The 10,559-nt window shown below is 42.1% G+C and overlaps 1 protein-coding gene and 1 long non-coding RNA gene across 6 annotated transcripts in view; both read left to right on the top strand.

The window, feature by feature from the left end:
• LOC120731422 (glutathione hydrolase 5 proenzyme-like) overlaps nucleotides 1-4,273 on the top strand; it is a 7,192-nt gene extending 2,919 nt beyond the window's left edge. Inside the window, exon 4 of the mRNA XM_040028418.1 lies at nucleotides 4,261-4,273. The gene's annotated coding sequence lies outside the window, so the exon portion shown is untranslated. The remainder of the gene's footprint in view (nucleotides 1-4,260) is intronic.
• Nucleotides 4,274-6,357: 2,084 nt separating this feature from the next.
• On the top strand, nucleotides 6,358-9,763 carry LOC120731425. Of its 5 annotated transcripts, XR_005695353.1 has the most exons (5): nucleotides 6,361-7,681; nucleotides 8,829-8,905; nucleotides 9,001-9,062; nucleotides 9,336-9,475; nucleotides 9,562-9,763. It is a non-coding gene; the product is annotated as an uncharacterized LOC120731425 (long non-coding RNA). The 5 variants fall into 5 exon arrangements; XR_005695351.1 differs by having other exon boundaries at nucleotides 6,358-7,681; nucleotides 8,829-9,062; XR_005695354.1 differs by lacking the exon at nucleotides 8,829-8,905 and having other exon boundaries at nucleotides 6,367-7,681.
• Nucleotides 9,764-10,559: the final 796 nt, after the last annotated feature.

Below are 10,559 nucleotides of genomic sequence, written 5' to 3'. Positions count from 1 at the left end.
CTGCTTTTTACAACTACATGAATGTAGCGATCACATCCTGCAAATTCTTGTTTGTTTTTCTGTTAAGCCCAAATCTCCCTGAATATTTACTGTAGAGGAGCAAAGACTTATGTTAACATAAGTTAACATAAGGTGTTAAGATAAGATTTGATGTTAGCTTGGTGGTGAGTAGCCTTCAGTAATAATAAAAATATCACACAGCAGTAGTACATCCTAGATACTGACGGTAGTTTCAGTAGGCTAACATTCGTTTTTAAAACAAACTTACTTCCAGATGTTTCTTTAGGTTGGAGGTGGAGTCTTTGATGCTGAGAGCAGCTTGGTTGCTAGGAAACAGAGTTTGCATTGCAGGGTCAGATTTCATCCTTTTCTTCTTTAAATGTGAAGTGGTGTTGGAATTTCCAAGTAAGAAATGCATTCCTGCCCTGCTGCGGGCTCTGTTGTGCTGGCTCCGGGTCCATTGTGTAACTGACGCCATCAACATTAACAGTACATTCGAGCCTCTTATTACGTGTTTTATTTGGGTTTCCGGCAATGCGTTTAATTACCAAAATTAGAGATGGGATAGCCTAACATATGAAACAGAAAGTGACCGCTGTGTAATCCATTTATTTCAGTAACTGTATTCTAATTATCACCTATTTAAACGGTAACTGTGACGAAGTGGTTACTCATATTTTGTACTTTACATACGTAACACCTGTACATGTATTACTCCCCAACACTGCACTCAATAATGTTAATGTGGTTGTGTTGAGTAATACTGCGAGTGCTGATGTAAGAGCTTTGAGATGCATTTGTAGATATTATTACGTGTTTTACAGTCTTTATGGTGCTAGCTTAAAGTTACGGTGTAAAGGTTAGCTTATATTGTGGTAAAGCGGTTACTATTTAAATGGTGTCTAGACAGAAATATTAACTCCTGTTATGACTAAGTTGCTAAGTTACTAGTTAATGAAGTTACCAGTAACATGGTTAATCGCATCCACAGATTCACAGTAAAGATCCCGATTAGCTTCAATGGATCTATAATAAATTTCTGCTAGTTCTAGCGCTTCATTTAAACCGTATGATACTCATACTTACCCAGAGTCAGTGTAAAATAAAATTCTACCTGTGTGAACAAAGTCTGGCTCCTTTAATCCTGCATGACAAACTTCAGGATGCAGGTTTATTGACCCTCTTTCCTGCTGGCACACCTGTGACACCTGAGAGTCAGCTAGAAACTTACAGGAATGTTTACATCATGCAAAGACTGATAGACTCTGTAATACTGTAAATGATCAGTAACTTAGGTTAATACTAAACATTTGTGCCTCTCTGTCTGTGCTGAACCATTTAGAATCAGGTTTTGAGTCAGGCTGCATTGAGTGTGGGACTTAAAAGCATTAGGCTTGAAGATGGTATGAAAATCTCTACTTACCTTCTACACTATATTTTTGTTACTGATTTATTAATACATTTTACATTGTTTCTTTTGTTTATCAGTAGAGAGAACACAGATTTCAGAGGCGCAAAGAGAAGCACTGTTGCTTCATACTTAATACTTTAAAGCTGCATTAGGGGAAGACAAGAAGCAGAAGTACTTCCAGGCACAGCCGCAGTGAGGGAGCAGACACCTTACACTGAGTTCAGAGAAGTCAGAATTTCAAAAAGCGTCTGAAACAGCTCAGGTTTGGAAAGAAGCCTTTTATGTTGGGTGTTATAAAAAAATATACACATATTTATAAATACATTTTATAATAACAACTATAATATTATTATAAATAGTAGTTATTCTCTTATTATTATAAATAAATATCAAACATTTCAGTTGATTTTCTATCACATATATTGTGTGAGCCCTGTGATAAACTGGCAGCCTGTCCTGCTTTTGCCCTGTGGCAGCTGGGATAGGCTTCAACCTCCCACTGTCACGATCCTGGGTCTTTTGACCCAGCGTTTTAAGTTTTAGTTTATTTTTGATGTTTATGGTTTATTTTTAAGTTCATTAGGTTATCTAAGCTCATTTGTTTATTTAGATTCCTCTTGTCTCTTCTACCCCTGTGTTTTAGTCTCCCTTTGCCCTTTATCTTAATCCAAGATGGCGCCGCGTATGGATGCCGTGGTGCTTCAGTGCGTTACTTCTGTTTTGTTTTTGTGCATTTCTTCTGTGTCTGGGCACTCCTCTGGATATTCTTACACCAGAGAAGAGCTTCTTAACTACAGGACTACAACACCTGTGGATTTATTTCCAATATTTGTCGCATCTGCGGCAGATTTACTGCAGACTCTGATCAGGAAAGTGAGACGCCGAAAGAGAGGGAAGCGAGCCGGCGCACTCGTGCGTCTGAGGAGACGCGGACTGCGAACTGCTCTTCCTGGGATCTTCCTTTCCAATGTACGCTCACTCGGGAATAAGATAGACGAACTGGCCCTGATGAGAAGCATGAACAGAGACGTTGCCTCCTCCTGTGTCTTATGTTTTACGGAGTCGTGGCTCTGCGAGGACATCCCGGACTGCGCGCTCAAGCTGGAGGGCTTTCATCTGCTGCGCGCGGACCGGCAGGCCTCTCTCTCTGGTAAGACCAAAGGTGGAGGTGTCTGCTTCTACATTAATAGTGGCTGGTGCACAGATGTGACAGTGATTGCTCAGCACTGCTCTTCCTCTCTGGAATATCTTTTTATTCACTGCAAACCGTTTTATTCTCCGCGGGAGTTTGCTTCATTCATCCTGGCCGCTGTTTACATCCCGCCAGACGCGGATGCGCAGGCAGCTCAGTGCGCACTCGCGGAGCAGATACTGCACATGGAGCGGACATTCCCGGACTCTCTCATCATTGCTCTTGGGGACTTTAACAAAGCCAATCTGAGCCATGAGCTTCCGAAATATAAGCAGTATATTAAATGCCCGACCAGAGAGGAGAGGACATTAGACCACTGCTACAGCACGATCAGCGGGGCCTATCGCGCGGTGCCCCGCGCTTCACTCGGACTTTCTGACCACGTCATGATCCACCTAATCCCCGCGTACAGACAGAGGCTGAAGCTCTCCAAACCTGTCGTGAGGACAAAAAAACTGTGGAGCAACGAGGCTGTGGAGGAGCTTCGCACGTGTTTGGAGTCTACAGACTGGGACACAATGAAGGCTGCTTCTAACAGCTTGGACGAGTTTACGGACACTGTCACCTCCTATATCCACTTCTGTGAGGACAGCATTGTGCCATCACGCACCAGGGTGAGTTATAACAATGACAAACCCTGGTTTACTCCTAAACTCAAAAAGCTGTGGCTGGAAAAGAGAAAGGCGTTCAGAAGCGGAGACAGGGACTGCTACAGAGAGGCCAAGTACAGGTTCACTAAAGAAGTGGACATTGCTAAACATCAGCACTCTGAGAAGATGCAGCAGCAGATCTCAGAGAATGACTCGGCCTCTGTGTGGAAAGGTTTTAGGAATATCACAAACTACAAGCCTAAAACCCCCCACTCCACTGATGACTTGCTCTTGGCCAACACCCTTAACGACTTTTACTGCCGTTTTGACGAGCCATCAGGCAGCCTTCACACCTCCAACGGCCCCAACAATAGAGGCACTTTGGACACTCATTCCCCCACCTCTCCCCCCTCCATAGAGCCATCACCACCTTCAAACTGTTCATCTACAACACCCCCCTCCTCACCCCACACAAAAGAGGATTTCACACCACCTCCTCCCACCACAACTCTTCATATTCATGAAGAAGATGTGAGGAAGCAGTTTAAGAGTCTGAATGCTCGAAAAGCTCCCGGCCCAGACGGTGTGTCTCCTGCCACCCTCAGACACTGTGCAAACGAGCTGGCCCAAGTGTTTTCTGGCATTTTCAACTCCTCACTGCAGGCATGTCATGTGCCTGCCTGCTTCAAGTCCTCTACCATAATCCCTGTCCCCAAGAAACCTAGGATCACTGGACTAAACGACTACAGACCCGTGGCTCTGACATCTGTGGTCATGAAGTCATTTGAGCGCCTGGTTCTCTCCCATCTCAAGACCCTCACGGCCCCCCTCCTGGATCCCCTGCAGTTTGCATACAGAGCCAACAGGTCTGTAGATGACGCCATCAACATGGCCCTACACTTCATCCTGCAGCATCTGGACTCCCCAGGAACCTACGCCAGGATCCTGTTTGTGGACTTCAGCTCTGCCTTCAACACCATCCTTCCAGACCATCTCCGAGGCAAGCTTTCCCAGATGAATGTGCCTGATCCCATCTGCCGGTGGATCACTGACTTCCTGACGGACAGGAAGCAGCATGTGAGGCTGGGAAAGAATGTCTCGGACTCTCGGACCATCAGCACCGGCTCCCCTCAGGGCTGTGTTCTCTCTCCTCTGCTCTTCTCCCTGTACACCAACTGCTGCACCTCCACCCACCAGTCTGTCAAGCTAATCAAGTTTGCAGATGACACCACCGTTATTGGGCTCATCTCGGACGGGGATGAGTCTGCCTACAGGAGGGAGGTTGAACGTCTGGTGTCTTGGTGCAGCCACAACAACCTGGTGCTGAATGCCCAGAAGACAGTGGAGATTATTGTGGACTTCAGGAAGCACACAGCCCCACTCCCCCCCATCATCCTGACTGACACCCCCATCACCTCTGTGGACTCATTCCGCTTCCTGGGTACCACCATCACTCAGGACCTGAAGTGGGAGCCCACCATCACCTCCGTCATCAAGAAAGCCCAGCAGAGGATGTACTTCCTGAGGCAGCTGAAGAAATTCAACCTGCCAACACGGACGATGATGCAATTCTACACTGCAATCATCGAGTCCATCCTCACCTCCTCCATCACCGTGTGGTACGCTGGAGCCACTATCAGGGACAAACAGAGACTGCAGCGTGTTGTGCGCTCTGCTGAGAAGGTGATTGGCTGTAGACTCCCATCTCTGCAGGACCTGTACACCTCCAGGACACTGGGGCGTGCAGCTCGGATCTCAGCTGACCCTTCTCACCCTTCTCACACAGTCTGTTTGACCTGCTCCCCTCAGGCAGGAGGCTCCGGTCCATTCGCACCAGAACCTCTCGCCATAAGAACAGTTTCTTCCCCTCTGCTGTTGGACACATGAACAATAAACGTACGACTGTTCCCACCACTAACACATGACCCTACGCTGTGTCACTGCATCATTCCATGTTTTGGCACTGATCACCACCTGCACTCATGTATATATCTTTCTACGTAGCACTTTTAATTCTTATTCTCATGTATATATCTCATGTATATCTCATGCATATATCTTTCTACGTAGCACTTTTAATTCTTATTCTTACTTTTATTTTTTCATGTCTATTTAAGCACAATTTATAACAGTATGTTTGCACTGAAGCACCGCAGCAATTTCCTAATGTTGTAAACCTGCTCAACATTTGGCAATAAAACCCTTTCTGATTCTGATTCTGATTTATGTGTTTCATGCTGCGTGTCTTATGTTATCAAGTTTATATTGTCTTGTCTGTGTCTCATGTTTCCTGTTATTTTGAAGGTCTGTGTCCTATGTCAGTGTAGTCAGCTTTGCTTCCTTTGTCTCGTTATGTCAGAGTAGTGTCAGCTGTTTCCCCATGTGTTTCCACTTCCCCCTAATCACCCTTGTGTGTATTTATTCTGTGTGTTTCTGTTCATTCTTTGTCAGGTTGTCTGTTGTTCCATATCTCCAGGAGTTTCCATGTTTATGTTTTTTGCAACGTTCAAGGTTTTGTTCTTTGCCTTTTGTGTTTAGCATTCAGTTTTCCCAGTTTAGTTCTAGTTAGGTTCTTTCTTGTGTGCATCTGCCTTTTGTTTTTGTACTCTTTTATCAGCCACATTAAACGGCTCGCTTTTAACCTGACCATGTTTTACCCAGCAGACATTTATTTCAGTGACTCTTTTGAATTTAACGGACTTTGGATTATTTCCTGTGCAGGAGGAGGAGAAGGAGGCTATTCGGTAGTGATGGGCAGATGAAGCTTCATGAAGCACTGAAGCTTTTCATCCAATTGGTTCATCCCAGCGCAAAGCTTCTTGAAGCTTCATTTGCTCTAGTAGGACACCTACTGGACGTAAAAATATTAGTTGGCATGAATTTGAAGAGTGTGGCCTTTTGCACACAGCCTGTAAATGTCAACAACAAAAGGAGTGTGTAAAACATGTATATTAATAGGAATAAGATCAAAATGTTCCCACACAGGTGAGGATATCCTCCTCTTCTTAGCTGGCTCCATTCTCTCCTGACTTTCTCTCATAAACCTCCAAACTGTCTCCAAATTCTCACTAACCGCAACTCTCCATCAAACACCCACATTTTTGAATGAAGTCTGAGGGGTTTATATCGCTGTCATAGCTCGCGGCAAAGTTCGAACCACTTCATGAACCAGTCACGTGGTACAGCCGGGCGGCGAGGCTTCAGACGTCATCATTTTCAGCTCCTCCCATAAATGAAGCAAGCCTCGATACGTGCATCGCAGAAACGCTCCCTCAATTACTCGACACAAGCTTTGAAGCCTCGATAGAGAACGTCACATCACTACTATTCGGGCTCAGATGACCCGGATAGCCACGGCTAACCCAAGGTTTCTGGATTTTCTTGCCTGATGATTTAAAGAACTTTGTTACTGCCTCAACCTCAGTAGTAATATAAAGGCACTTTTTTAACTAGTTTAGGAGCATTTCACTTTTCTTTTGTGCTCTGAAAGACACAGAGGCTAGTAGTTTTTAAAACAGAGTACCACAAACAACATGTATCCCTTTAGAAATAAACTTTTCTTGTGATACTTCTAAAAACCACATATTCTTAACTAGCCACAATAGCACTGTATCGACCCCCCAATGTTCCTTTAATACAACCTATAATTGTCTAGTAGCCACACAAACGCACTGCAACAGTAAGACTTGATGATTAGACAGAGGGGGTTACAGGTAGGGCCCCAACAGTCAGCAAAACAAGTCATAAAACAATAAAAGCTGCATACTTATCAAGAGCATCCCAGCACACACATCCCAACTGTAGTTCCATAGTTTCCACCTTTTTTCTTTACAAACTGCTCCTTTATCTAACAATGACACCTCCTAGCGACTAACTGAACCTCCATAGTTTTTCACCTTTTTTCTTTACAAACTGCTCTTTTCATCTCTCCATGTCAGAGGTCAACTGAAACCAAGTCCACCTATATAAAAACACCCCATCAGACACACAGTATTTTCCTCAGCACTTCACAACTTTCGCAAGGTATATCGTTTTAACTTTTTTTTTCGGACCCCGGACACAGCGGTGTGAGGTAGTTAGCACACAATTTGGCCATGTAGAAAGCATCGTTTGTTTGGAACGCGTCATCACTGTTCATAAGAGTTTAATTTAATCAAACCTCATTTTAGGATCTACGTGGCTTCTCATCACTCGCCGATTCATCATTTTATTTAAATATCTGAATTTTCAGAATGGTGATTCAAGCGGGACACAGAGGCTGCTAGTTTTAACGCACCAGAATGCCGCAAATATAAATAAAAGCCTGACTATCCCGAGAGCCTAGCCGCAGCGACACCTTTCTTTCAAATGGATGCCTGCAGGTGCGTTGGAGCCGACTTTGCTACCCGCACAGAGCGTTTCTGACAGTCGGGCGCTGCTTATGCAATAAAGAAAAACAACAATACAGCATGTTTCTCTGCTCCAAGACATCCGCGGTCCTTTCACACGGTAAGCATGTCTGTTATACCCAGCGCATAAATGTCTGTATGTCAGCGCTGATTAAACCCTGTTTAAAATGTGACACGTTTGTTGTCCAAAAACATTTCCTCTAAATTTGCAAAGTTACTGATTTAAAATCTGCTCTAAGAAATATTTCCTGTGATCTAAAATTTGGCACATTTATATTTGTGTCTGGTAACAACAGCAGCTAATGTGCTGTACAGCTGATTCTTTTGAGGGTGTAGCGCCTTCAAAGGTTGATGTAGGCACCATGTAGAGTTATAAAACGGGGTTTATTCTGGTCTCGACGACCCGGGAGAAATGCTCAAAGAAGAAAACGATTTTTTTTTTTATAAACATCACATCAAAATGCATTCTTCTACTTTTTGTAAATCAATCACAACGTAATTAATCACAGAAAATAAAACATTTAAAGAACACAAACAAAGTAAGCTGACCTCCAGGAGGGGCTAAATAGTCCTTTGTGGCCTTACTATCTTTTTCTAACTTATTTCTTGCACTTATTTAATTTTGAACATTACTTTTTCCATGTGTGGAGCTAACCATGTGTGCTAGCAAAAAAGGGGTTGGGTGGAGACCCAAAACTGCAACCAACTCTACATTCCACTGTTCATCACCAGATGGTGCAAAAGCGCAAGATCCAGACATAAAGCATCAAATCCAAAAGTCCTTTACAGAGGGTTTTTATCATTATTATTATTATTTATTTAACTAACTTTTTAAATGTTTCACACATTAAACATTAATGCATGAATGGGTGTGTATTTTAAAATGAAATACTTACAGAAGACATTGTTAATTATTAACAGCTTAATTATTGTGCTTTGTATATGCTACATGTATATATAGTACATGCAGTATGACAGGAACACAGAGGTTTAGTGCCAGACTTCACATAAAAAGTATCAACTATGTTAGGATCCATGATTATCATGTGTGGTGTTAGTTTACATTAGTGGCTCCTCTCATGAAGGTGTGTGGATCTCTCACCTCTCTCCAAATTGTGGTTGTGTGTTTGATGCTGAAACAGATGAAGAGTGCTGATTGGCTGAAGTAGGGTACAATATATATTTTTGGTTTTTGGTTTGGGCAGTGCTCACCGCTACATTAAATAAACTGCTGCTCGTGTTTGTAGGTTCTCAGTCATCCAGCTCATGGTTGTCTAAGGAGCCTGGAAACACTTCAGCCACCTGGAAATACCCAGCCTGCAGAGTACATCATATGATTTATTGATTTATTTTGTGTTCATGTCACATGGATGGATGTGAAATTAATTTATGATTGTTTTGTTTTTTGTCTGTTTCTAGAGGAGACGTCGTTCGGGTTGCAGGACTTGGTGGTTATAGAGTAAATGCCACCGGCCACACACGTAAGACCATATTTTGTTTGATTATTTCACAGTTAATGCTAGAATCTGATTTCGGTTTCTGTGACTGTTTTATACTTACATTTATGTTTTTGTTTAATACTGTATGAAGAACAAGTTTTTTTCTTTTTGTAAATTTTGGAGTAGATATACTGTGTGCCAAGTTCCTTGTTTAAAAATCATTTGGAAACATAAAAAAGACAAAACATCATTCTACTCAAAATTTTAGCTTTTGAAAGATTATGAATAGCTTTTGTTCTTTTCCTTTTTCTCTAGTCCCTGATGAACCACCTAATCTTCAGTGTGCAGACATGTGTGTTGCTGACTGTGAGCCTACCAGATACTCTCAGTGTACTGCATATGTGCCATATAACAACAGGCTGTGTCTGGAAGAACATCAAGTAGATGCACGTGGGGTTAGTTGACTGCTAATATTACTGTATATCATCTGTGTATGTTTTAGATATTTTGGGGAGCACAAACTACATTTCTCTTCTCTCAGGGTGATTCTGGTGGTGGAGTGATTTACAACAACATGATTTATGGTGTAATCAGTTCTGGTTTTGAACGTGTCTGTACTGGACCAGCTGTTACTGTGAATGTTTGTTCTGACATGAACTGGATAAATCAGAAAATTGCTCAAAATAATGGAAAATAACTGAATGAAAATAACATCCAGAATAAACAATCATCTCTACATGAAACTTGTGTGCTGTGTGTTGTTTCTACTCTAGAATATCTTCATGTTAACTGCAAATTGTGAACCTTTTTCTTTGGTCTAAAATATTGTGTCAGATTTGCAGCGTGTGTGTGTTTGAATGTGGTGTCAGGTGTGTAGCAGCTCATCCTGTTGTTCAGAAACTCTCAGACTCACACTGTGAAGATGCAGAAAGGCTTTCTGATCAGACATGCCACCAATCAGCTGCAGGGCCTGAACATGATAAACTTCATAAATCTGAGTTGATTGTTGGGGGTGGAAATGTTTACATGGAGGCTGTTGGCTCATTGGTGGCAGATGAACTTTTTTTCAATCACTGCACTGAGGGCATTAAAATAAATACAGTAACCATCAAAATACGTTTTGTTGATAAAATACATTTCTTGAAACCGTCCATTGTTTTGTCCGAACTCTAAACACTGAATCCAATTTTCAAACTAAAAGCAGTGCTTTCAAAATTTACACTAAAGCAAAAAACCTACAAGAACAAAAAATAAACAAAATAAAATTATAGTACATAGTGACATATGTGTTTTATTTCTCATAACACATCATTTCCATCTTGTCTTCAGTCCTGCATTTTTATACTTCTAAGACCAAAATGAAAACTAAACTCTTCATATTCACAAACACTATTTGTTTCAGGATTTCATCATGATTCATTTTCCATATGAGGCAGTGCTTTCAAATTACTTTTGAAGTAGTACAGAGAAATTACTCTTCTCCTCTTCTTTTAAATTGCATCAATATTTTCCAACTGAGCAGTAAAAGGACACGGAACT

The sequence above is a fragment of the Simochromis diagramma genome, unplaced genomic scaffold, assembly GCF_900408965.1.
Source record: "Simochromis diagramma unplaced genomic scaffold, fSimDia1.1 OVJJ01000781.1, whole genome shotgun sequence".
NCBI classification, from domain to species: domain Eukaryota; kingdom Metazoa; phylum Chordata; class Actinopteri; order Cichliformes; family Cichlidae; genus Simochromis; species Simochromis diagramma.
This window is presented reverse-complemented; position numbering and strand designations above follow the sequence as displayed.